A 23704-nucleotide genomic window follows, 5' to 3' on the forward strand; every position below is an offset into this window, starting at 1 on the left:
TACTTTTCTCACGGGTGAACATGACAACCTATCTATGCCTATATTACCTTCAACCATGTCCTTTCATAAATATGATACGAGGGATGTTCAAAATGCAAAAGACCTTCCTTGAACTCTCTTTATTTTTCATTTTTATCAACAAGTACATTGGCTATCCATCAATTGTGTCTTATTGTGACTGGCTTTTTTTCCCCCTAATCACACATTTCTTTGATGGCATCCTGTATACTACCTCTCTTGCATAATTTTACATTTATAGTGTGTTGTAGCCTGTTTCAACTAATTGTGTACCTCTCTACTTTCCTTTGGGTGAATTTCAAATTTTTTTTTTTAAGTGTAGCTTTCCATGACTTACATCTATCTATAACATTCAATGGATATTGAAGTTAAAAAGATGCATTCATGTTTAGAAAGAAGCTCAGGGTAATTAGAAGAACTGTGCGATTTAAGACAATACAGATATTTTCAAAAAGTCAACAGAAATTAAATATATATACATATATGTAAATATCATATGCATATATATACCTACAATGTGTGTATATATATGAATATACATGTATTCATATACACCCATATATGTGTATGAAAGAAAGAGAAAAAAAATCATTTTAGCAAGCATCCAGAAAAGAAAAAAAAAAGAACTTGGAAAATTATTAAACTAGATCACCTTCAGTCCATAAATAATTAAAAATTGATTCTGACCACTAAATGACATCAAATCTGTGTGAAACATCTAAAATATAGACTACTATTTGATATCTAACTAGATTACCTTTAGTTCTGTTTCATTAGCCTTTGAATGTCCCAGGAATTGACCAAAAACCAAGAAAAGAAAGAGATTAGTAGGGTGAGCAAGGCAACTATTCTTATATAACTGGGTTCCAATATTGAGGAAGATGTTACACACATGACTAGTGGTGACATTGCTGGATTTCAGCTAAATTTGCCCATTCTACTTTCCAGGTCAGGTATCATACCTAGAATGGCCAGCTTGAATCATATCAGTATACTGTAAACAGATACAATAAATAAGGACATTAATATCAGAGCTCTTTATTCTTCCTTTCTTCTCCCTCTTGGAGTAAAAAACCCAGGTTGATTTACAATGTCCTCTTTATCTCTCTCATACTATTGTGTTTTCTTTTCTCTCCACAAATGTTGAATTGTTAATTCATTGTGTATTGTGTATTCTCCTTCTCAAACTACAGTCAAAGGACCCAGATTTAAATCCTGCCTCTCACACATTTCTCATGTAAATGAGAACAAGACACTTAAATTCTATGGGCTTCAATATCCTCATTTATGAAGTGAAAGGTTAGAACTGAATAACCTCTGAATTTATTTTCAACTCTATATAAGATCTTGTGATCTTCTTAACTCCTACATTTTAGACATAGGGTACATATACTTTCCCTCAACCCTCATCCCAAGTTGCTCATGGTTCCTCAGAAATTGCTCTAATGGTTCTGCCTTTCCTCACTAATCTGGACATTTCCTTTTGCCAAAAGTGAGGCTGGGAAATTAAATGATCTGTCTGGGGTAAGGAAGGGAAGCACTGGTTTATTGAGATCTATATGTTTTATAACTCCTATTCTATTGCTGTTTCTCTTCCATTACATTATCTGTTGTAGCTAACATTTTTGCATATTATCAGGGATTTTTAATGTCTTGACTCAAATGAGTATCTAAAAAGCAGGAAATTCAAATGGTTATTCAGAAAAAGAAAGATTTTAGTGTGGAGCATTGTAGAAGGCTGAAACTCCAAAAAGGTAAGCTTGAATCAGACAATTGAGCACTTAAGGCTAATTATCTATTTGATGTGAGATGACTATTAGCATATATTTGGATAAATGGCTCTTCTCACCATTGGTGCTTGCTGAGTATTTGGTGTTAAGATAATCATAGGCAAGGATTGGAGGGTGGAAGGAGAGAAGCCAGAGGCATTTGGCAACAAGACAAGGAGAAGAGAGGATGGTGAGTCTAGACTCCAGGATCCAGGATACATCTTTGGCAAGCCTCGTGGGAGTTTGCCTGCCTCCTCCACTTCTTCCCCTAAAAACCAAGGACTTTAATTTATCCTGAGTCTGGCTGACCTGAGGGCCCTCCAGGGAGCTAGCCTGTATTGGACAGATCACATTTAAGTACTTTTCAAATTTGCATCTATACTTTGGGGTTCAAGGCTGGAGTATCTGAAGTGGATTTTAATTAAAAAATATTTATTACTATTAAATTGACCTTTGCAATTCTGTATATTTTAAAAATATTATTCTGAAAAGGGATTCATAGGATTAATCAGACTGCTAAAGGAATTTATAATACAGAAACAGTTATAAACATTTGTCTGGATTTATGTTTTAAGGCTATACCCATAAATCAGCAAATATAGAGCCCAAATCTCTCTGAGCAAACATTCTAAGCCACCTGGTCACACTGTCCTCAAATAATATACCTTGAGTTAAATAATATTTTTATTGCCTTCCAGCTACTTCTCTTGGGGAAAAAAATGCAAGGTTCATTTTAAGGGTTCTATTCAAAAACTACTTCATTTACTAAATAAGCTTTTTAAAGTACATGTTATGTGTAAAGCACTATGCTAGATGGTTGAGGGAGATAAAATATGAAGATAAAAATCCTTTCTCTCACTTAGCTGGGAGAGTGATATGGGATATAGCATATATTCAACAACTATTAAGCAGAACAGAATGTGGGGAAGTTAACAAGATAAACAGAGAGGTGTTTGAGGTCAAAAAAAAAAAAAAAAGGAGTGCATTTCTCACTTTGAGATTAAGTACTGGTATTAACTATGGTTTCCTAGAGATGTTACCATTTGATCTGGCTCTTAAACAGTCGTTTGGTAATTCAATAGGTTCAGAAAAGGGGAAAGCATTTCAGACATAGGAAATAGCATATCCAAAAGTACAGAGACTGGAAAATGCTTCAGTTATATCAAGGACATTTTACTGTTTAGGAATGTCATTGAAAACCTAGAGTTCATTCAGAAGCGGGCAAGCAAGTTGATGAGGTAACTGAAGATAATACCTTCTAAAGACTTGGTTGAAGGAAGTAAGGAAATTTAGCCTAAGAAAGAGGTTTTATTTGGAGTGGGACAGTGAGGAGGGGGAAAAAAGACACATAAAAGCCATCATCAAATAGTTCAAGATATGTCATATAAGAGAAACCTTAGATTTCTATTGGGTCCCCAAGGGACTAAAATAGAGAAATGAATGGGAGTTATGGAGGTAGATTTAAATCCATAAGGAAAAGCTTACTAGAGTTTGAACCTGTCTGCCTCAGAAAAATAATGGGTTCCTCTTGAAGCAGAAGCTGAATAAAACTCATGAGAGGTAATTTAGGACATGTCTACCTACTCTCTGAGTCTCACTTTTCTTAGTAAGAAAATGGGGTTGGAATTAGTAGTAGAAGGAAAGATTGGATTAGATGTTCTATAATGATAATTCCTAATCAAGAAGTCTGTGATATTTTGTGGTAATTTACTATTGTGAAATCTTTTATGGTAATGGATATGGTGTCTCTCAGAAATATCAGTAGAAATGGCATTGACCAATTTTGGTATTGGTCAGCTAAGTGTCATGCTACATAGAGTATCAGGACTCTAGTCTGGAAGACTCATCTTCCTGAGTTAAAATCTGGCCTCAAATACTTACTAATTGTGTCACCCTGGACAAGTCACTTAACTTTATTTGCTTCAGTTCCTCATTTTTAAAGTGTGCTGGAAAAGGAAATGGCAAATAACTCCTTTATCTTTGCCAAGAAAACCCTTTGGCTGAACGAAATGTTTTCATTGTCTAACTAAAAATTGAGTACAGAGGGACTAAGGATGGGGTGGGTGAAGAATAGGGAAAAAGGAAATAGATTGCATGGGGGTGGGGGAAAGAATAATTAGTGAAAATAGTGAGATAAAACTCTGAGTTTTAGGAGAGTCTGTAACATCTAGTCCTATGCTTTGGCTCACCTCATTTCAGATTTATTTGATGTAAAGTAAGAACATTAGAAATAGATGAAAGAGAAAGAAACAAAGGCTAAATGATTTCATACTGCTATCAGAGAAACATGCTGGAGAAAAACTACTGCTGTTAAATACTGATTTTTCCTACAGATATTCTGTGACACAACCTGACCTTAGCAACGTAGGAAAGAACAGAGATGTATTCATTGTAAATGAGACCACCTTTTACCTATATAGCTATCACAGATACATCTGTGTCGTTATCCTTCCCAATAATCTGAAACCTCATCCTTCAGACCTGACAAGAAGTGAATCATGGCTCTGAACTGTGTAGAAGGTCCTTTTCTGCTCTTAATCATTTGGCCCTGTGTCCTCTCCGGTAATAACTACAACTATATTTAGTAGTGTCTATGCATCTGACATGTTTCAAGCAAAATTGGAGACCACCCTTTGCTCTCAAAGCTAAGGCATTGTTGCAATGCCTTTTAGGTATTTTTTGAAAGTGATGTCACTTTACAAAATAAGTTCAGACCAGTATCACAAATTGCTATTAAATATTCCTAGAGTTTAGAAATTCTGTGTTTTTTAACCTGAATAAATATCCAGTTCTTCTTAGGAGAATACATTTTATTTCATTGACTACAGCTGCAGTCAGGCACATAGTCTGAGTGAGGATATGTCTATTTACTCATGTAGCTGAAAAGGTACTGTCAAAATGCCTAAATTGCTGTCTGAGAACTAAAAGTCTAGCGGCTAATGCAGAATGAATGAAAATGGGATTCCTAACACTGACCATCGCTATCTGGCCTTAACAAAGGAATCACATTCAATATATTCTGTTAGCCAGCTAAGGAAACCAGAGCTGCTGAGCTGTATATGGCAGTGACAAACAGAAAGCTGAACAGGCTCTCTCAATCTCAGATCATCTTAAGGGAGCTAATAATAAATAGAGAAAGGCAACTTCTGGGCCAATGTCATGATAATAAAAATAATGGTAGTGAAAATAGCTAACATTTATATAGTGCTCTAAAAGGTTTAAAAAGTGCTTTACAGGCTTTATTTCATTTAGTCCACACAACTGGGAAAGATAGATATTATTAGTATCCCTATCTTTACAAATGAAGAAATAAAGTCTGCAAAATGTTAAATGACTTGCAGAGGGTCACATGGTGGAAAAACTGTTGGAGATGAGTTTTAATTTTAGGACTTACTGACTTTGAGTACAACAGTCTCTCCCCTAGAATATCTAGCCAAACCATTCTGCTTCTGGTCCAGAATTCTCAGTTTTGGAAGGCAGGAGTGAAAGGTAGCCAATGTTTGTTGGCACAATCTAGCCCTAGTAGAGGTGTGTTATTCCAGTGGATTTCTCTGTGTGTCCCTGGTCCTTTGTTCTATTTGTGCTTTTTGATGTGTCATGTTCTAAAAGATGCTTTTAACTTAACCTGACGAGTAAAAAGTGGCCAGTACAAAGGACACTAAAGGGCTAAATGATAACATATTCATGCAAGCTGCATGAAAAGACAACAATAAGCTGTATCCTGGACATTATCTTTAATTCATAAGATTAGAAATATATATAAATATATATTTCTAATCTCTATGTCAAATGTATAAAACATGATGGCATGTGAGGAACCTCCCTTCTGAGCTCAGCTCTAATAGTAGAATTGAACCAAGTAACCAGAAGTAATGTCAATGAAGCAATTATTAAGCACCAACTATTTACCAATCACCATGCAAAGTACTCACTATTTGAAATTCCAGATCTCAGAAGATTGGAGATGTTCAAAGGTTAATTCAATTTAAGAATTTTCAATCACACTGTCTTCACCTAAAACCATAGAATAATCTGATGATTCTATTGCGATGTACTGGATTATAAATTATAGTTAAATGACATGGTGAGACCATAACTGATGTAGTTATAGATACTGATCTTTTAGATCACCCACAGTTGTGTTTGGATCAAATCAATTCATAATAAAATATGCTTAGCACGGTACCTCATAAACAGTAGGTTTTTAATAAATGCTTGTTTCCTTCTTTCCTAAATGAGAGAGGGAACATATATAAAAAACCACAGACTATCCCAAAAGGAAATTGTGAGAAGTTTTCTTTTTGCTCCATATTAGTCTGATACCTAAAAGGTAGAACTGAATCATCAACACAAAAATAAATCTACTGAGTTCTGAAGCTTCAAGTCAGTCAGGAAAATGTTCTCATTGCTTTTTGGTGCATACCTATATTATAAATGAGCTTTAATCCTCATCGTGAGATGGGTTTAGTGCAAAAGGATGTGCCCAGCCTGTTAAATCTGAACGAGACCTTAGAACATGAATATTTTAAAAATAATTTAATTGTTTAAACTTTTTTATCGTTGTTGTTCTGGTTCCAGATACTCTCCCTGGCTTCACACCCTCTCCTCCATGCTCCATGCCTCCATTGAAAGGCAAACAATATAATACCAATTATACATGTGAACTCATGCAAAATATTTCCATGTTAATGATAGAACATGGAATGTTAAGATTTAAAGGGGATCTTAGCAAGATGAGGTAACTTTAATTCAGAGAGATATTATTTGGAGGGAAGGAGAGAAATGGAACCAACAGAGATCTCTCTGTGTTCAGGGTCTTCAACAATGTCCTTTCCCATTAAAAAAAAATTTTTAAAGATCATAAAAATAATAGGCTGGCGATTTGTTTTGATCTTAAAGTTTCCAGCATTTGTCACCTTCAACAACAGATGTTTATTAAATGTTTCTAGTATGAAGAAAGCTTGACTAGATATAAGGGAGATAGTTTCAAAAAACCACAAGTGCTGTCCTCCAGAAGCTTATGGATATAGGGGGATTACACATACTTAAGTATAATACAAAATAATTACATGATAAATTCATCAGAAAAACATGTTTAAATAATTGTCAGATTCACAAAGGGATAGAAGAGGGGAAAGAGTAATAAGAAGAATGAGAAAGAAAGATCCTAATAGATTGGGAGAATAATAGAAGAAGTATTATTTGAGTTGTATTTTTAGGTCAGCTATGAATTTAATTGTGAAAAACTGGGAAAAGAAAGGCAGGCAGAGGGCACATTATAACCAAAGACACAAAAGCCAGAGAATGTTCGAGCTAAAAATTGGAGAATATGGACTAGGATAGCATATGATAAAGTTGAAAAGGAAGTTCAGTCATATTCTACATTTCTGTCTAAAGAATGTGCCACAGATTTCAACCTTAAGAGATTGATAACAATGAATTTTAAACCTTGATCTTCTATTAACAATCAATCAATATTTATTAAATACCTACTATATGCCAAACATTGTGCTAAGTACTGGGAGAAGTGATAATATATTAACTAACAGTTTATAATTTTGTAAGATGATGGTCACATAACACTTTTAAATACCTATTCTCATTTTATCCTTTAAGAAATCATGTAAGATAGGTCAGGTATAATTATCATTATTTTCCAGATGAGGAAGCTGAGGCCTAGGAATGTTATTTGATCAAGATAATATATAGAGATCATCGAAATCAGAACTCAGACCCAGGTATTCTAATACCTGGCCAGCAGTATTCTCACTGCATGTTTATCAATTATTTCCTGAAAATAGTTTTTGTTATCAGGAATCTGGAAAAAGCACAGCTATTTCCTAAATGAATAAATGGATGAAAGGATCAATAGGTAGAAGAATGAAGAGATAGAACATGTAGCTGAGAGAAAGAGGTGCCAGGAAGAGTAGAAAAGGGCATATTACAGATAGTCTGGAAAAGCTGAAGACAAACTATTGACTTCACTATATTGTTTAGGTCAAATCTTGGTGCATGGTAATAAAAGCTGACATTTGAACACTGCTTTAAGGTTTACAAAGCACTTTCAAGTACATTACCTCATTTGATCTTCATACCATCATTCCATTTGTTCTTCACAATAATGTCTCCTGAAACCTTTCCTGATGCTTCCAGCTGTTACTATTTTCCAATCCCTTCCCCACCATTATATATATATATATATATATATTTTTTTTTCTCTATTCTTATAAATGCCTGTATTATCTCCCTATATAGAGAATAAGATCTTTTAAACCTGGGACTACTCCATTTTTTTCATTTCATTTCTTTGTATTCCCAGTATCCAGCATATGTACAACAATTCATGACCCTATTTTGAGGTTTTCTTGCAAAGATATTGGGGTAGTTTGACATTTCCTTTTTCAGTTCATTTTATAGTTGAGGAAACTGAGGCAAATATGAATAAATCACTTACCCAGAATCACATAGCTAGTAAGTATCTAGATCATATTTGAACTGAGGTCTTCTTGACTCTAGGCTCAGCATTATATCCATTGCATCACCTAGCAGTTGCTAGTAAGTATTTAATAAATGGTTGATGAAAAAGATTGATTGAAGTTCAGGAAAATATTATGATCTATATTTTATACATAAAACTATGGTCTAAAGTGCAATATTTTCTTGTTTTTTTCTTTTTTTTAAATATACATTGCTTTATCAATCCTGGTGGGAGAGAAAAATCTGAACAAAAGAAAAAAAAAAACATGGGAGAGGAAAAAAACTGAAAAAAGAAGTGAACATAGAATATGTTGATTTACATTCAATCTCCATAGTTCTTTCTGGATGCAGGTGGAGTTTTGCCTAAGGATTGCCTAGGAGGTACAATATTTTCAAGGTCATACAATTCATAAGTGGTTGAGTCAGCATAGGAATTCTAGTTATTTCTCTAACTATATATAGCACAAAAAACTATTTTGATAGATGAATCAATTTGATACCATTTGCAATCATCAAACTATCTTTTCTTTCTGGTTTTCTTTCCTAGAGGCTGACTTGTCAAGTCTGGGATCAGAAAGACCTGAATTCAAATTTGAATTTAAATACTAGCTGTATGACCCTAGAAGAATCACTTAAAAACTTCAGTTTCTCTTCTACAAAATGAGGATAATTATAGTACTTATCTCACAGAATTGTAATGATCAAATGAGATAATGTATATAAAGTGCTTAGCATGATATCTGGCAAGATGTTGTTTTTATTTTTATTGGGTTGTTTTAAATTATATCTGACTTTTTATGATCCCATTTGGAGTTTTTTTGGATCATTTTTGCCTTTTTCTTCTCTAGCTCTTCTATAGGTGAGGAAACTGAGGCAAGTAAGTGTCTGAGATCAAATATGAACTCAAGTCCTTCTGATTTGAGGGCTGGTACTCAATCCACTGCGCCACCTAGCTGCCCTGATATATATATATATATATATAATTTAAAGAAATAGTATCTTGGGAACAATTGAATGCATTGTGTTTGCAGACCATCTTCTGCTGTGATCACAGGAAGATACTGAAAAAGTCCTGTAATAGAATCTCCTATTTTTTAGGCAGGGTGCATGTAGTCATCCTGATAAATCTCCAGACAGAGATTTATGAGAACCATCCCACTGCATTGCTGTTTATCTGTTCCAAATTTCTTAAGTTATCATGAAGGGGTCTCTTCTCTTATTCCATCCCTTTTGTAATGAGACCAAAAGGAAACATGACATAAAGAATTGTTTTTCTGGTATAGATAAATACTAAGACCAAAAACAGGAATACTAGTTATTGGGGATCATTTAATCCTTTGGAATAGATTTATTGGCCTGATTGCTAAAATCTACTTGTCAAATAATGCACAAAGAAGTAGGTTTTGGAGTCAGAAAAATTGGAATGGAGTTCTGTCTCAGAAACCTAATTTCAGTGTGACCTTGGGCAAATCATTTAACCTTTCCAGACCTCAATTTCCTCATCTGTAAACAGCCTGACCTAGTGGATAAAAGGTTGATGTCACAGTTAAAAAGACCTTGGGATTCAGTTCAATTGCTTGTTACAGACTTCTTGCCCTTAGGCAGTTTATCTAAACTCTATGTGCACCTAAATAATCCTTTGGGGTTCTAAGTTACCCCTAAGAGGTAAATGCTGATGTGTATTGGGGAGAAATTCTTTAGTAGGTTTGGTTACAAACAAGCAAGCAAAAGAATGGGAGATAAGAATAGATGAACTCAAAAATCTGTTCTAACAGTCTATGATTCATCTATAAAATGAAACATCAAATACTTTCAACACATACTTCCCAAGGTTGTGAGAATCAAAAGAGATAACCCAGCATAAAGACCTTTAAGCCTTGCCAACAACTTCTCAGCCAGCCCCTGCCTTTAGGATTTCTGGGCCTCTCCCTCTGCCCTGCCCATTTCTTTTATGTATTGATTGTCTCCTCTAATTGGAGAGAGACCTCTTTTTATTGATTTTATTTGTTTTGTTTTCATTTAATACAAAATTGGCTCAATTTTTTGTACTAGTGCTTAGTACAGAGCCTATTCCCTAGTAGTTGCTTAATGTTTTTTTTTAATTTATGATGAATTAAAAATCACATTGTAAATATAGAGGAGATAAATGTGAAATCCTACTACGTTGGGTTTTTCTTTGCTAGTCAAATTGCTGGCAATTCATTAATTAATTAGAGGATTTATTAAGCATCACCTATGTAGCAGACAATGTAGTAAGTGCTGAGGATATGAAGAAATATTTTTAAAAAGAAGTGAAAACATTTCTTGCTCTGAAGGAGCTCATGAGAGTTTAGACTAATGAAAGAGGCAACAAATAAACAATTATGTATCAATAAGAAATATACAGGATAAATTAGAGATAACCTCAGAGGGTAAACATTAAGAAAGACTAGGGAAAGCTTCTTTGAAGAAGATAGGACTTACAAGGAAACTTCTTATTTTTCTTAATTATTACTCTAATTGGTACTTTAAACAAAACAGCCATTTGTCCTGAAGTTGTATGAAAACCAATAAATTTTGACCTAAAGGAACAATGATTTGTTTCTCTTTCTCATTTGTTCCCTTCTGCTCCATCAATATCATTGTGTTGTTCATGCATATGTATGTGTGTATGTGGATAGATATAGATATATATGCAAATAGATACTACTTGCTTTATTACAAACATGATGAGTGTTTATGTTTCTGATTAGCATAAAGTGAATTAAATTCCTTTAACTTGTGAGGAAAACATCAAATTTTTGACCAATGCTGTAATTACTGAATTGTGAAGATAAAAAGGAAGAAATCAAGGCCTTTGGTGAAACTTGCTCTATTTCTGAAGTTTATGCCTAGATTAAAACTACACAATCTAATTTTGAACAGACCTCCCCTGCAAAGGTCAGGCTCCAGAACCTTAGGTCTGGAGTGGATGACAATATTTACTGACAGCCCTGGTCTTTGAAAAGCCTTGGGCCTTCTGTGAACTTTGGATAACCAAAAATGCCTGATGGAATGGCATTGTAAGCAGAATACTGACAACAAAAGGAGATGTATAATACATATTTCATTTATTATCTGGGTTATTTCAGGTAGAACATTTGATGCCTGCCTATGGGATATTATTTGAAAATCCTCAAAATGCCCTTGTACTCCAAAGTGTTTCTTTACCAAATAGTGACCATGGTTAAAATTCTTGCCAGTTCAGATATGATTATCGAACAAGAAATCAAATTTATAACCTAATCTAGATCCTGTCCTTTTCTCACATACCAACACCCAAGTCCCTCCTTTGTAAATGAATTTAGTACCTCCCTCATCATCTTTCTCTCTTTAAGCCAAGCCCTGAATTCACCTTAGAAAACTGAAATATGTGAAATAATATTCCTAGAAATACTTTTCTTGCTTCTCTGATCCATTCAGTTCCATTGACTCACCATGCCATTACATGTTAACTAAATAGAGAAAGTGAGATTCAGGCCTTGCTTCCTGCCTCATCATAAATTGAGTCTTTCTTGCCCTGGTTTCATCACAATGTACTTGCTTTTTTTTTGCCCAACCCATCTCTCCTTTTGATTCTTTTCCTGAAGCAAATTCTACAAACAAAATTCTGCAAACCAGTTCTTTTAACCTATTAATTCCTTGATATATGAGTTGCTTATTATTCCTTAATTAAAGTGCAGTATTTTCTGGTTCTGAATCTCCAGTGTCACGCTACCAATATTCCCTGAAGAGTACCTGGCTTCCTAAATTTGAACCTATGCTCACTGAGGAAGTTTTTGTGTCTCCCTACTATTATTAGCCACATCATTTTGACAGATATACCTTAGGACCTTTAGAAAGACTAGACAACTTAAATTTATATTTGGCTTAGGATCTGATCACGTCTCTTTTTTAGGATCATTGGTCCTTGGTAAATTTTCAGGTCTCAAATCCTTGAAATACTATATAAATGTCAGCTATTATTGGTTGTATTGCTATAATTCCATATAAACATAAATAGGGATATCAAAAAGATAGCATGATCTTTTTAAATCTACTACCAATAACTGGGCTAGAACATTTACCATACTTATTAACTTTAATTTGCCCTACAATATGATGTATATGATAGATAAGGTCAATTTGATCCAATGAAATGGCCAAATTATCTTAACAGTCTTTTAATGCTTTTTTAAAGGTTTGTAAAAGAGTTTATATTTATTTCTCTTTTATGTCTCACAAGATAGGTAGCATAAATTGCACCTGTCTCTTAAATCTTTGGAAATAAGCATAGAGAGATTAAGAAATTCACTAAGATCACATCCAAGACAATATCACATATACAATAAGAGTAATACCCACATCTTCTTATTTTGAATCAGGTGCCCTTTCTACGATAGCCAGGTGCCCCAGTAAAACAGTGAAGAAATTTCTACTATTGAATTCTAATTTTCCTAGTATCATTATTACCTTTGTAAATTCCAAGATTTTCAATACATCATGCAAAAGACTGGACCTGGTGCAAAGAAGATCAGTAGTATCTCCATATTGTCAAGAGAACATATTTTATATATAAAATATATATGCTTATATATTTTAAATATATAAATATTTGTAAAATGTATAAAATATATAAATATTTATAAATGTGTACTATTTATATCCATATTTATATTTATGTCTCTCTATATACATATATGTATGTATGTATGTATATATGTGTGTGTGTGTGTATAGTCCAAAAGTGAGTATTAATTTTGGTAGAGAAATTCAGGATTTCTGATGTTACATATTATTAATATAGACTTTTTTTCCTGGCATAGAACTACATGCCATATTTTTATTTAAAATTAATATAAATGAAACAAAACAATGAGATTTTTGTTTTCAGGAGGAAGTTGAAGGATTTATTTCTTTAGATCACAGAAGAATAACGGAACAATTGTACCTCCTTGTTCACAAGGCACTAAAGCAATTTACTTCTCTCCATGTTTTTATCAGCTAACCTTTTCTATAATCTCTGACCTCAGAGACAGCTCCGACTCTGCACATTCATTCTCCAACCAGAAGGTCATGGCCAGCTCTGTTTGCCTCATCCAAAAAAGCTGAATCCTTTCGTCCTCATCCCATGTTTCACGTCTCGTGCCATCTAAGCATCTGATTAGCTCCATCTTTCATTTCATGTCTCGGTGGCTTTAGACCTTTTGGTGATTTGGCTTTTTGTTTCTCTGTGCTCCTTGCACACTGTGAACAATTCAAAATACAAGCAAGTGTTCTGTGAGAGATCAGTAAATAGGTAAGGGACAAGCAGTCCTTGACAATGACAGCTTTTTTTATTGTTGCCAAAATAGTCTGGACAAAACCCCATGCTCAAAATCACTGTGGCATATAACAGAGGCAACTCCCAAGATCTAAAACCCAAATGGAAACTCGGGGAATGAAAACCCTAACCACACTACATAATCCCCTGTCTCACACAACACTGCTTTCTACTTAACTAACATAATCTTTTTACCAATGACAGGATAGCTTTTGGTGAAACTGCCTTTGGGTCATTCTAGTGGGTGAGCATTTCCTCAGCTGCTGTAAACAGAAGATACAATGGGTGCCTTTATTTAGAGTTCAAACAAACTCTCAGGAGAGGGCTACTTTAAAAAAGAGCATTTAGATATCTGGTTTTTCAGCACATACTTATAATGGTTCTGTTGTTCTCAATCACAATGAAGGGACAAGATTTCCCAGATGATCAATACTCCAATGCTACAGTGATCCATCTGAATTCTGGTCCATGTATGATCCGGGCTTGTTGACTGCCATTAGAATGGAAGAAGCTTGCCGTTCAGTTCAGCTTTCTAGTTCCTGGGGGAAAACAAAACAAATTAATTATTAGAAATAAAATGGAATAAAGAGAAGTTGAAGATAAAAAAAATGTAAAATCATCCTTATTTGTCTAAAGGCAAGGTGTACTTACTGGACAGAGTGCTGGATTTGAAATTGAAAGAGCTCAGTCCCTATCTAGACTCTGACACTGAATAGTTCTTAAATCATGGTCAAGCCATTCAAGCTCTTTGAAGGTATGGCATTATGTGACTCACAAAGGAAGGCAGAGAGAGAGAGAAAAGACCAGCCAGATGGGCAGATCTATGTGGTACAGCGGAATGGATGTTGGCGTTAGTCAGAGAACTTAGATTCTAATTTTAACACTGCCATCTACAATACTTATAACCTTGAATTGTGACTGTTGCAACAGAGATTTGAGATGAAATCCAGATAACTTCTCAAATTGTTTTAAGTGCATTATCATAATAGATGGAATTTTTCCACAAAATGATTTTGTAAGCGAGGAAAGAAGCCTACAATGCTCATGTACTAGACCCTGTTCTAAGAGCTTTGCAAATACGATTTCATTTGATTTCTCAAAGATCTTGTGAAATGGCTGTGATTTATGATTCCTATTATGATTTCAGTTGAGGAAAGTAAGACAGAATTAAAGGTACTACTCTGGCTCACATAGCTAGTAATTGCCTGAGGCCAGATCTAAATAGGTTTTTCAGATTCCAGATCCAGCATTCTATCCACTATTACAAAAGCTATAAAGATTATTGACGTTCATTTATTCTTCAATTAATTATTTTTACATTATGACAAGTAATTTGTCATGTATTTTATGCTCTCAGAGAATCTCTCCTATCAGAATCAATTCCCAGTCACCACTGATGGTTTTCAGCCTATGCTTTCATTTGATTAATTACTAAATTTGTTTATAGAACAGTGTGTCCAAAATAATGTTATGACTTCCTTTAGGAACAGCAGAATGATTTCCTCCTAATAATAGACAGATGTCATGTGAATAGCTTGAATTTTAAGTTTTTTCTATTTAGTGCATAGTTCATGGCACTATCACGCAGCAAGTTGGACAACAGAGACCCAGCTTCAGAACTCCAATGAATAGTGCTAAATTCTTAATTAACTTGCTCTTCAGTAATACCTTGATATGAGTAAAGGCTGGACTCTCTGAGTTTTTATGGACCTGCAATATTGGGGGTTTTCCCACTAAATAACTTTTATTTTTACTCATATCTCTAGTGTTTCTCCAGAGAATATCAGAAATTGACTTCTTTACCATTATTATTCATTTCATATCTATGTCTCTAAAAGAAAGTATAAATGATGTTGGAATCTTTACAAAGTGTTAAGACATTGCAGTTGATAGAGACAGTAGTTATCTGGTTTGGCATGGTTCAGTGTGATTGATTTGATCTTAGAAAGAGATATTTTGGGCCAGAACTTGAAACAGTCTCTTCTTGTGTTAGAAGTCCAACATCTGAGATGTCAGGGAAGGCGTGATCACCTTTTTGGAGTTCTCACCTCCTTAAGAAGTTAAGGAGGTTATGTCCACCTATGTTCTAAATCAAAAGAAAAGGGGAGATGTTGGAATCTTTACAAAGTATTAAGACATTGGAGTTGATAGAGACAATAGTTATCTGGTTTGGCATGGTTCAGTGTGATTGATTTGATCTTAGAAAGAGATATTTTGGGCCAGAACTTGAAACAGTCTCTTCTTGTGTTAAAAGTCCAACAAATGACTTTCACAACAATAGGATAGTAGTTTTCTGATGCAGTTCCCCTTACTCTAAACACAACATTCTTCTCACACAACTTCCTTCCAACCAGTTTTCCCTAATCAATTCCCTCAAGAAGCTTCCTCCCCTGATGAAAACACTGTTAGTCTCAACTCTGATGTAGCTTTCTGATCTGGGGCCGATAAAAAACCCAATCCATGTGGGCAAATGGAAAACCACCAGAAGTTTGAGGAAGATGGAAAGATCTGTGTGAGTTTGTGTGTGTGCATGTGCCATAAATCTTTTTAAAAATCCTTAAGGGATACAATAGAGCATATACTTGCTAAAACAGACACAGCAATTATGTGAACATAAGCATAAAACAATTTTTATACAAAAAACTCTTATCTAAATAAAGGAAGTAATGGATTCTGTTCTCATCTTCCCTATCTCCATAATAGCCTTCTATAGTCAAGAGGGTTTTTTTTGCTCATTTTAAAAGTCAAGCTCTGCTCCAAGGGCACAAGACATATTACACTCAAGCTTCTTTTGAAGGGAGATAGGAGCTTCTCGTTGCACTGGGGCCAGTGGTGTTGCAGGCTTTCCGCTGCTTGGTTGGGCTTGTCCAAGTCCGACCTGTTATCCTGGAGATCAGGGGCTCACAATTTCCCTTCTGTAGTTGCACTGGAGATTTCACAGCTGCTCTGCTGATCCACTGGCTTCTGAACTAGGACAGAATAGCCCATGCTAGTGTACTTTGCCTGAGAGCCTCCAGCTATATTTCCAGCACTGGACCTCCCTGCCCCATGCCTACAGTGGGCTCAGTTTCCCCTTGCCCAATTGAGACAGATGTTTCCTGAAATCCTTCCAAAATATCTCAAGCTGGAAAACTGTTATACGCATTTAGCACTGATTCTGAGGGAAGCTGGGAAGAGCTCAGAAAATGTTCTATCTATTGTCTGGAATCTTCAGTAAGTATTGTAACAATCTACTATGTGACAAGTTAGCCCTAGACACTGAGGATAAACAATAAAAGCAACAAAACACAGGTCTTACTCTCGTGTTTGACTTATCAAAAACTAGAATACATGGAAAATCTAAGATGAAATATATACAAGGGAAATAAGGACTGGGATTATAAACTAATTGTTGTAGAGAATGTTTTTTTTACCAATACTTATCAGTAACTTAACTGAAATTTAGAGCTGTCTAAACCCTTAAGGATTTATGTGATTTACCCGAGTCATAAAGTCCTTATGTGCCAGAGGCAAGATCTGAATCCAGGACTTCTAGTTTTGAAGCCAGCTTTATAGCCATTATGCCATTCTTTCTCTTAAATAAATTAAAAAGTAATTTTAAGAGGGAGATGTTCACTAACAAAGAAGAATCTGGAAATAACATAAAACCTTCCCAAACATCAAAGGAACATGATTTACAAAATCTAACATATTGTAAACAAAATTCACATCCTGGTAATGTGTGCTGAATTAAAAGAAGTCATCTAGGTCCCACTTGTTAAAAGCTTCTGGTTTCTTACCCATATCTGTGAGAAGCACATGATTTTTTAAATCACATGATCTTTTTTATTAAGGTGATATATCCACTTAGACTGTACTGTTTTGGTGCAAGGCTAATTTCTGCCAAAATAATTTTTTCCCATTTTCCTCCCAGTTTTTATCAAATAGGGTATTTTTTCTAGGTAACTTTTGGTTTCCAGTATATGAAAAACTATGTTATTGAGCTGTATTGTTTCTGCTTTTTCCTTTTCTTGTCTACGTTTGTCTGTTGCTCAACTTTTTCACCAAATAGTTTTGATGATTTCTATTTTATAATATTTTATAATATGATCCTATATTATAATAATTTTATAATATATAAATATAATTTCTATTTTATAATAAAATAATTATTTTACAAATATCTATTTATGATATATTATAATATGATATTTAATAATAATAGTGTAATGTATAATTTATAACATAATATAATATAGCATAGCACAACCTAACCTAATCTAACATAATATTGTGTCCCAGGAATGGTATACCCACTAAGACAGTATTTTTTCAACTATTTCTCTTGTAATTCTAGATACTGTTTTTTTCTGAGTTTTGTCATCCTCATATATAGTATCCTCTTGGTAATTTGATTCTTCTAACATTAAAAGTATATATTAATTTTAGTAGTTTTAATATTTTAATATCTTCATGACTTATCATGAACACTATTCTTCCAGCTATTTAGGTTGTTTATAAATTATTTTTAATTTAAAATATATGTAAAATATTTTAAAGCAAAAATATTAAAATTCTTTTAAATATATCTATATATGTATTATATCAATATATTTAATATATCAAGTTCCAAATTTTCTTACTCCTTGTCCTCCCCCTTTCCTTGAGAAGTCTGGCTATATGATTTACATATGATGTCTTGTAAAACATTTTCATATTAGCCATGGTGCAGAAGAAAACACATAAAAATACAAGATAAATAAAAAATAGTATTTTTCAAAAATAACTTCTGATTTTATGATTCAAGACATATTCCAAATATCCACATTTTCAGAGCAGCAGAATATCAAAAAAGATGCTGATAACTTTGAGGTGTAACTGAAGCTTTATCAATAATTTTGAGGTGAATTGGATATGGTAATGAACTAACTCCAAAGTGACACTGAAGTTGGGTTTTTAAAAAATATGTATAAAAATGAGATCTCAAACTCCTGCCCTTGCCCAAACACTTTATCTCCATTGGGTCCATGCTGCCTAGTGCTCCCAACTTTAATCCATGTTTACGTAATATTTTCTGTGTCTCCTTGCCCACCCCGCTCTTCTTCACATTGTTTCCCTTTATCATCTCGTTTCCCTGCTCCTTGCTGCAGGCTTCTATCTTACCACTTTATGCAGCTTATTTCTGGGCCTATTTGAAGTATGATAGCTGCTCCATTTTCCACTGAGCATCATGATCTTTCCTGGTGAATGCACATCAAACCAGGTGTACCTGTTCCTATTTCATAATTTAATAAATTAATTATCTATTGAATATACTCTATTTCCATCCAAAAAAAAGCTGCTTTATTTTTCCTGTTTGATCTCCAGCCTTCCATTTTCATATTGTCTGTTTCCTCATGTCTAGGATGCTTCTTCTTCCCACAAAGTATCTTTCTCTCTCTTTTTCTTTAAATTTAAAACTTAAATACAAAATAGGAAAATAAAAAAGAGTGCCATGTGCACAGCAGAACATAAGAGAGCATACAATATAAAGTAAAAAATTTCATTCTGTTTTTAAAAAAATTTACAGAATTTGTTTTTAAGGTTTTTTATAATTTTCTTTTTTCCGGTTATACATGTACATTAATTTTTTAATACACATTTCTTTATGAGTCAAGGTGGGAGAGAAAAATCAGGAAGAAAGGGAAAAATCATGAGAGAAAAAAACAAGGAAAAAAAAAAGTGAACATGGCTTGTGTTTTCTATTTAAAGTTTATTGGGCACTGAACCATTGAGAAGAACCAGATCTTTCATAGTTGATCATTCCACAATCTTGCTGTTACTATGTACACTATAATTCTGTTTCTGCTTGTTTTCCTCAGCATTAACTCATGTGAATCTTTCCAGGCCTTTCTAAAATGAGCTTCTTTATAATTTTTTGGTTATAGAACAGTAATATTCCATTACCTTCATATACCACAACTTATTCAGCCATTCCCCAATTGATGGGCATTTATACATTTTCCAATTCTTTGCCACCTCAAAAAGAATTGTTATAAACATTTTTTGCACATGTTGGCCCTTTTTTCTTCTTTATGCTTTCCTTGGGATACAGACCCATTTGTAGTATTGCTGAATCAAAACTATGCAGTTTGATAGCGGTTTGGGCATAGTTCCAAATTGCTCTGCAGGATGGTTGGATCATTTCACAGTTCCACCAGCAATGCATTTGTGTTCCAGTTTTCCAACATCTCCTCCAACATTTATCATTATCATTACCTGATTCAGAGTAGCCAATCTGAGAGGTATAAGGTGATACCTCAGAATTGTTTTAAATTTGCATTTTTCTAATCAATAGTGATTTAAAGCATTTTTTCATATGATTATTGATTTAATTTTATCATCTGAAAGTTGTCTGTTCATATCCTTTGACCATTAGTCATTTGGGAAAAGTAATAAATTTCCATTTCAAGAAAGCCTATATAATAAATGCTATACATTATGTTCAGATCTGTCCATTTTTTTCTGCTTCCTTGTAGGGCTTATTCTCCTCTAATATTTAATTACTTTTTAAAATTTACTTTATATTTATAAAAGATACATAATAAATAGATGTACATATTGTCTTATTCACCTAATATAAGACATTTAACAATAAGACCTTTTTTCTTTTCTTTTAATTTCATTTAAATTTTTTTTCTAATTCTAAACTAGAATAATGCTCAACGCATAAGAGAAACTTAATAAATGCTTGTTCATCAATTGATTCTAAAGAAAGCAGGATTGTGGGAATTTCTTTCTTAATACTATACAGATGAAAAGATTAGATATGACAGAATATATCGAAGTTGCTTTTGTGCTTTGTTTGGTTCTCACTTTTTTTTTTAATGTGTGACCTTTTTTCTATTTTTATGTTCTTTCTTTCTTATTAACTTCATCTCTGTTTCCTTCTTACTAGTTTCTGGAAGTGGATGCATGTAGGAGAAGTGTTTTCTTGTCCTTTATTACAATTGTAATTATTTTTCAGCCTTTGCCTCTAGCACCATGGTGGCTATAGTTAAATTTGCAGTTATGTTAAGTTTAACTTTTCTTCCAACTTTCCTAAAAGATTTTTTAAAGGCTTTTGGCAGACATAAATGAGGTGAAACACTTTGAGCTGGTCACATGTTTATGACAGTTTTGGTGGTGAAATGATTGGGCACGATAATAAAAACAGCTTGAGCTGTGATTGCCCTTCGATTTCCATGTAGTTTAACAAAATAGGGACATAAAACATATGCACAGATGATACATAGAGGAAAATATAAAAATTGGTGTCCTACCAGGAGTCCTGTCAGGCGCATATCTTTTGAATAATTCTGTAGCTTCAGTGAGATGCCAACTGCTGGCAGCAAAACTGTTTCTCTCCCCGGAAGGTTTTGCCACATCTGTTGCCACTTTCATGGCCCCTGCAGCTCACAGGTGCATCACATCATGCAGGAAGAGTAAAGGTAAGGCAGGTGTGGTCCATGGTCATCATGTTCTCCTAGAATATACGAAAGCCGCTGTAGCGGAAATACTGAGCTCGTCTAAGTTATTTTGACAGCCAAGGCTCCTCAGAATTTGTTCTGCTTGATAACACTTCCTATTCAATGTGCTTTCCTTAGAAATGGTTTTAGCCTTCATTTTATTCTTTTTGAAAGTCCTGTATTACCACAGACCAAAACAACTGGCTGAAGCCTGAATAGAGCCTTCAGTCTCCCTTCTTAATTTGTGGCTGTGCCCTTGAGCGCTTAAGTTCAGTCTGATTGTCTCTAATTGATGGGGGATCTTTCCTTTCATCCACGGGGCTGCCTATCTCCTCATCAAAGACTTCTGCTTTGACCTATTTAACTTGAGTCCTTCTGGCATGTTGGTTCCTGAGTCTGGATGGAACTATCAGAGCCATAAAATCTCAGGATCTCAGAGATTACCTAGTCCATTGAAGAACCTTAAAACTTCCCAATTTGTACTAGTTGTTGTATTTGCTGTACAAGAATATCTATTGTAATTCCAGAACTCTTTTCTTAGTCTCATGTAAGACGGTTCATACCTCTGTAAATCTGATTCTCACAAAACAATCTACAGTTTTGCTCAGTAGAGAGACATTTAATTACATTTCCTTCAAGTCCTCCCCTAATAGCCAGAATTTATGTAGCTTGTACATGTATATGAGCATTTATATAAGAAAGAATAGTCTCCTAAAAATATCCTAAGCATAGGAGGCATAACATTATTCCTTAAAAGGATTATAATGTGTAACAATTAATCCCTACTTTGACCATGAACTTCTGATTTGTAAGCTCTCTAAAAGCAAGTAGCATATTTTCTAATTCTTTGTGCCCTCTCCAGTAAGTAGCTCACATACTTGTGCCATGTGAACATTCAGGGATGAAAGCTCTTTAGCACAGTCTCATGCCCACAATTATGAAATCTGGGAACTGACTTGGATTTTCTCTGCTCATTTTATTCAAATAAGATGATAGACACTATGACTATGGGGAAAAGACAATGCAGAAGGAGAATGTTTGTGGATTAAAAAGGGGGGGGGGAGATTAAATGGAGAAATCAAGAAGCCCCTGGGTTCACTCATCAAATAACTAGTTAATTGATGCTGTAGTTCTACTGAATCATGAGACTTCTAGTTGAGCTCAAATAATAACTTTTTTTAGAAAAGCAAAATATTAATTTTTCATTATTGCCTAATTATGAACATATAATGATTTAATGATAAAACACTGAAAAGTTTTGAAATGAGATCTGCTGTTTTCATTCTATCATATAATTTGTATCCTTTAATGTTTTAAATTTATAGGAAAGAGATGTTCATTATATGGTTCAATATAATGATAAACCTGCATTTGTAGTAAATTACTAGGAAAAGCAAAATACTTTAATATCTAACAGTATAACATAATAAGAAGGGGGGCTATTTTTTTTTACTTCCTCCCTCACATGACATTCAAAAGTCACCTAAACTCTTTAGGGTGTGTGTGTGTTTGTGTGTGTGTGTGTGTGTGTGTGTATTTTCAATCTGTAAAATGAGGGAATTAAATAAGTGGATTATATGGTTCTGTTCCAACTCTATTATTGTGACAAGTTACTGATAGAAATTTACCTGTAATGTAATAAATATTTTGAATTTATTTTAAAATGTTGCATATGGGAAGAAAAATGAATTGAAGGAATTAGAATAGGCCATTTTTGACATATTTCAAGAAAATATAATTGGTTTTACTTGACGGCTGCCAACATTAATAATAGCCATAAGGAGGCTGCTGATTATAACCATATTGTCCACATTGATGATGGTAGTAACTTTCTTGTTTGTGTTGCCTATAGTTATTATTCCAAGTTCTTCTATGACACAAATTAGATTTATTGTCACTTGGCCAATGCCTCCTGCCATTCCTTCCTCAAAAGTGTTTGTTAACTTGCAATTGATTATCTCTGTTTCTTTGATTACCACTAGATTTGCTATTCTATTCTTGAACAATCAAAAGAGGGTTCTGCAGGACATTTCAGATTTTTTGGATGATGTGTATCATCTTTTGTGAACTGACTGGCAAATATTGCTTCAAAACTTGGAATAGCATCAGGGGTGTCAGTCATTCTGAAAATCTCAGGTGGCTTAAGTTTGCAATGCTATTTAGTCGCCTTCTTTAGTGAAGAAATTTAAGACTATCATGTTCCTAAGGCTGCCAGACTTAAAAGCCACTTCTAGTGCTCACCTGAGCAACAAGTTGAAACTCAAAATTAAAATGTATATATATGTGCATATATATAAAGCATTATATACATATATAATTGGAAAGATAATATTCAATATAAAATAATGAAAACATGTTATACATAATAAATAATAGTAGGCTGTCAGATGAGAAGACACTTAATATGACTGAATTGACATGTATCTCTACCTCTTATTTCAGTTTCGTAAAAAACTGATAGCATCAGAATTAGAGTTGGAAGATATTTTAGAGATCAATAAGTCTAAGCTGCTTTTTGCAGATGAGGAAACTGAGATTAGTGAAGTGACTTGCTGAAGGTCATACAGGGATTAAGTAATAGAAATACTAAATAGTTGACAAAAAACAATGAGAATGAGAAAAGGAGTAGGGGAGAGTGAGGTTTTGTTTGAGAT

At 34.0% G+C, this 23704-nt stretch overlaps 1 long non-coding RNA gene and 1 pseudogene across 2 annotated transcripts; both read right to left on the reverse strand.

Annotated features, from left to right (window-relative positions):
- Positions 1–13491: 13491 nt before the first annotated feature.
- Positions 13492–21009, reverse strand: LOC116422076. 2 transcript variants are annotated; one of them, XR_004232664.1, is made up of 3 exons: positions 20865–21009; positions 13956–14123; positions 13492–13508 (listed from the first exon to the last, which is right to left on the reverse strand). It is a non-coding gene; the product is annotated as an uncharacterized LOC116422076 (long non-coding RNA). The 2 variants fall into 2 exon arrangements; XR_004232665.1 differs by lacking the exon at positions 20865–21009 and adding an exon at positions 14236–14429.
- Positions 21010–22814: 1805 nt separating this feature from the next.
- LOC100913934 lies at positions 22815–23172 on the reverse strand (annotated as a pseudogene).
- Between the last annotated feature and the right edge of the window lie 532 nt (positions 23173–23704).

The sequence above is a fragment of the Sarcophilus harrisii genome, chromosome 3 (assembly GCF_902635505.1).
Source record: "Sarcophilus harrisii chromosome 3, mSarHar1.11, whole genome shotgun sequence".
NCBI classification, from domain to species: domain Eukaryota; kingdom Metazoa; phylum Chordata; class Mammalia; order Dasyuromorphia; family Dasyuridae; genus Sarcophilus; species Sarcophilus harrisii.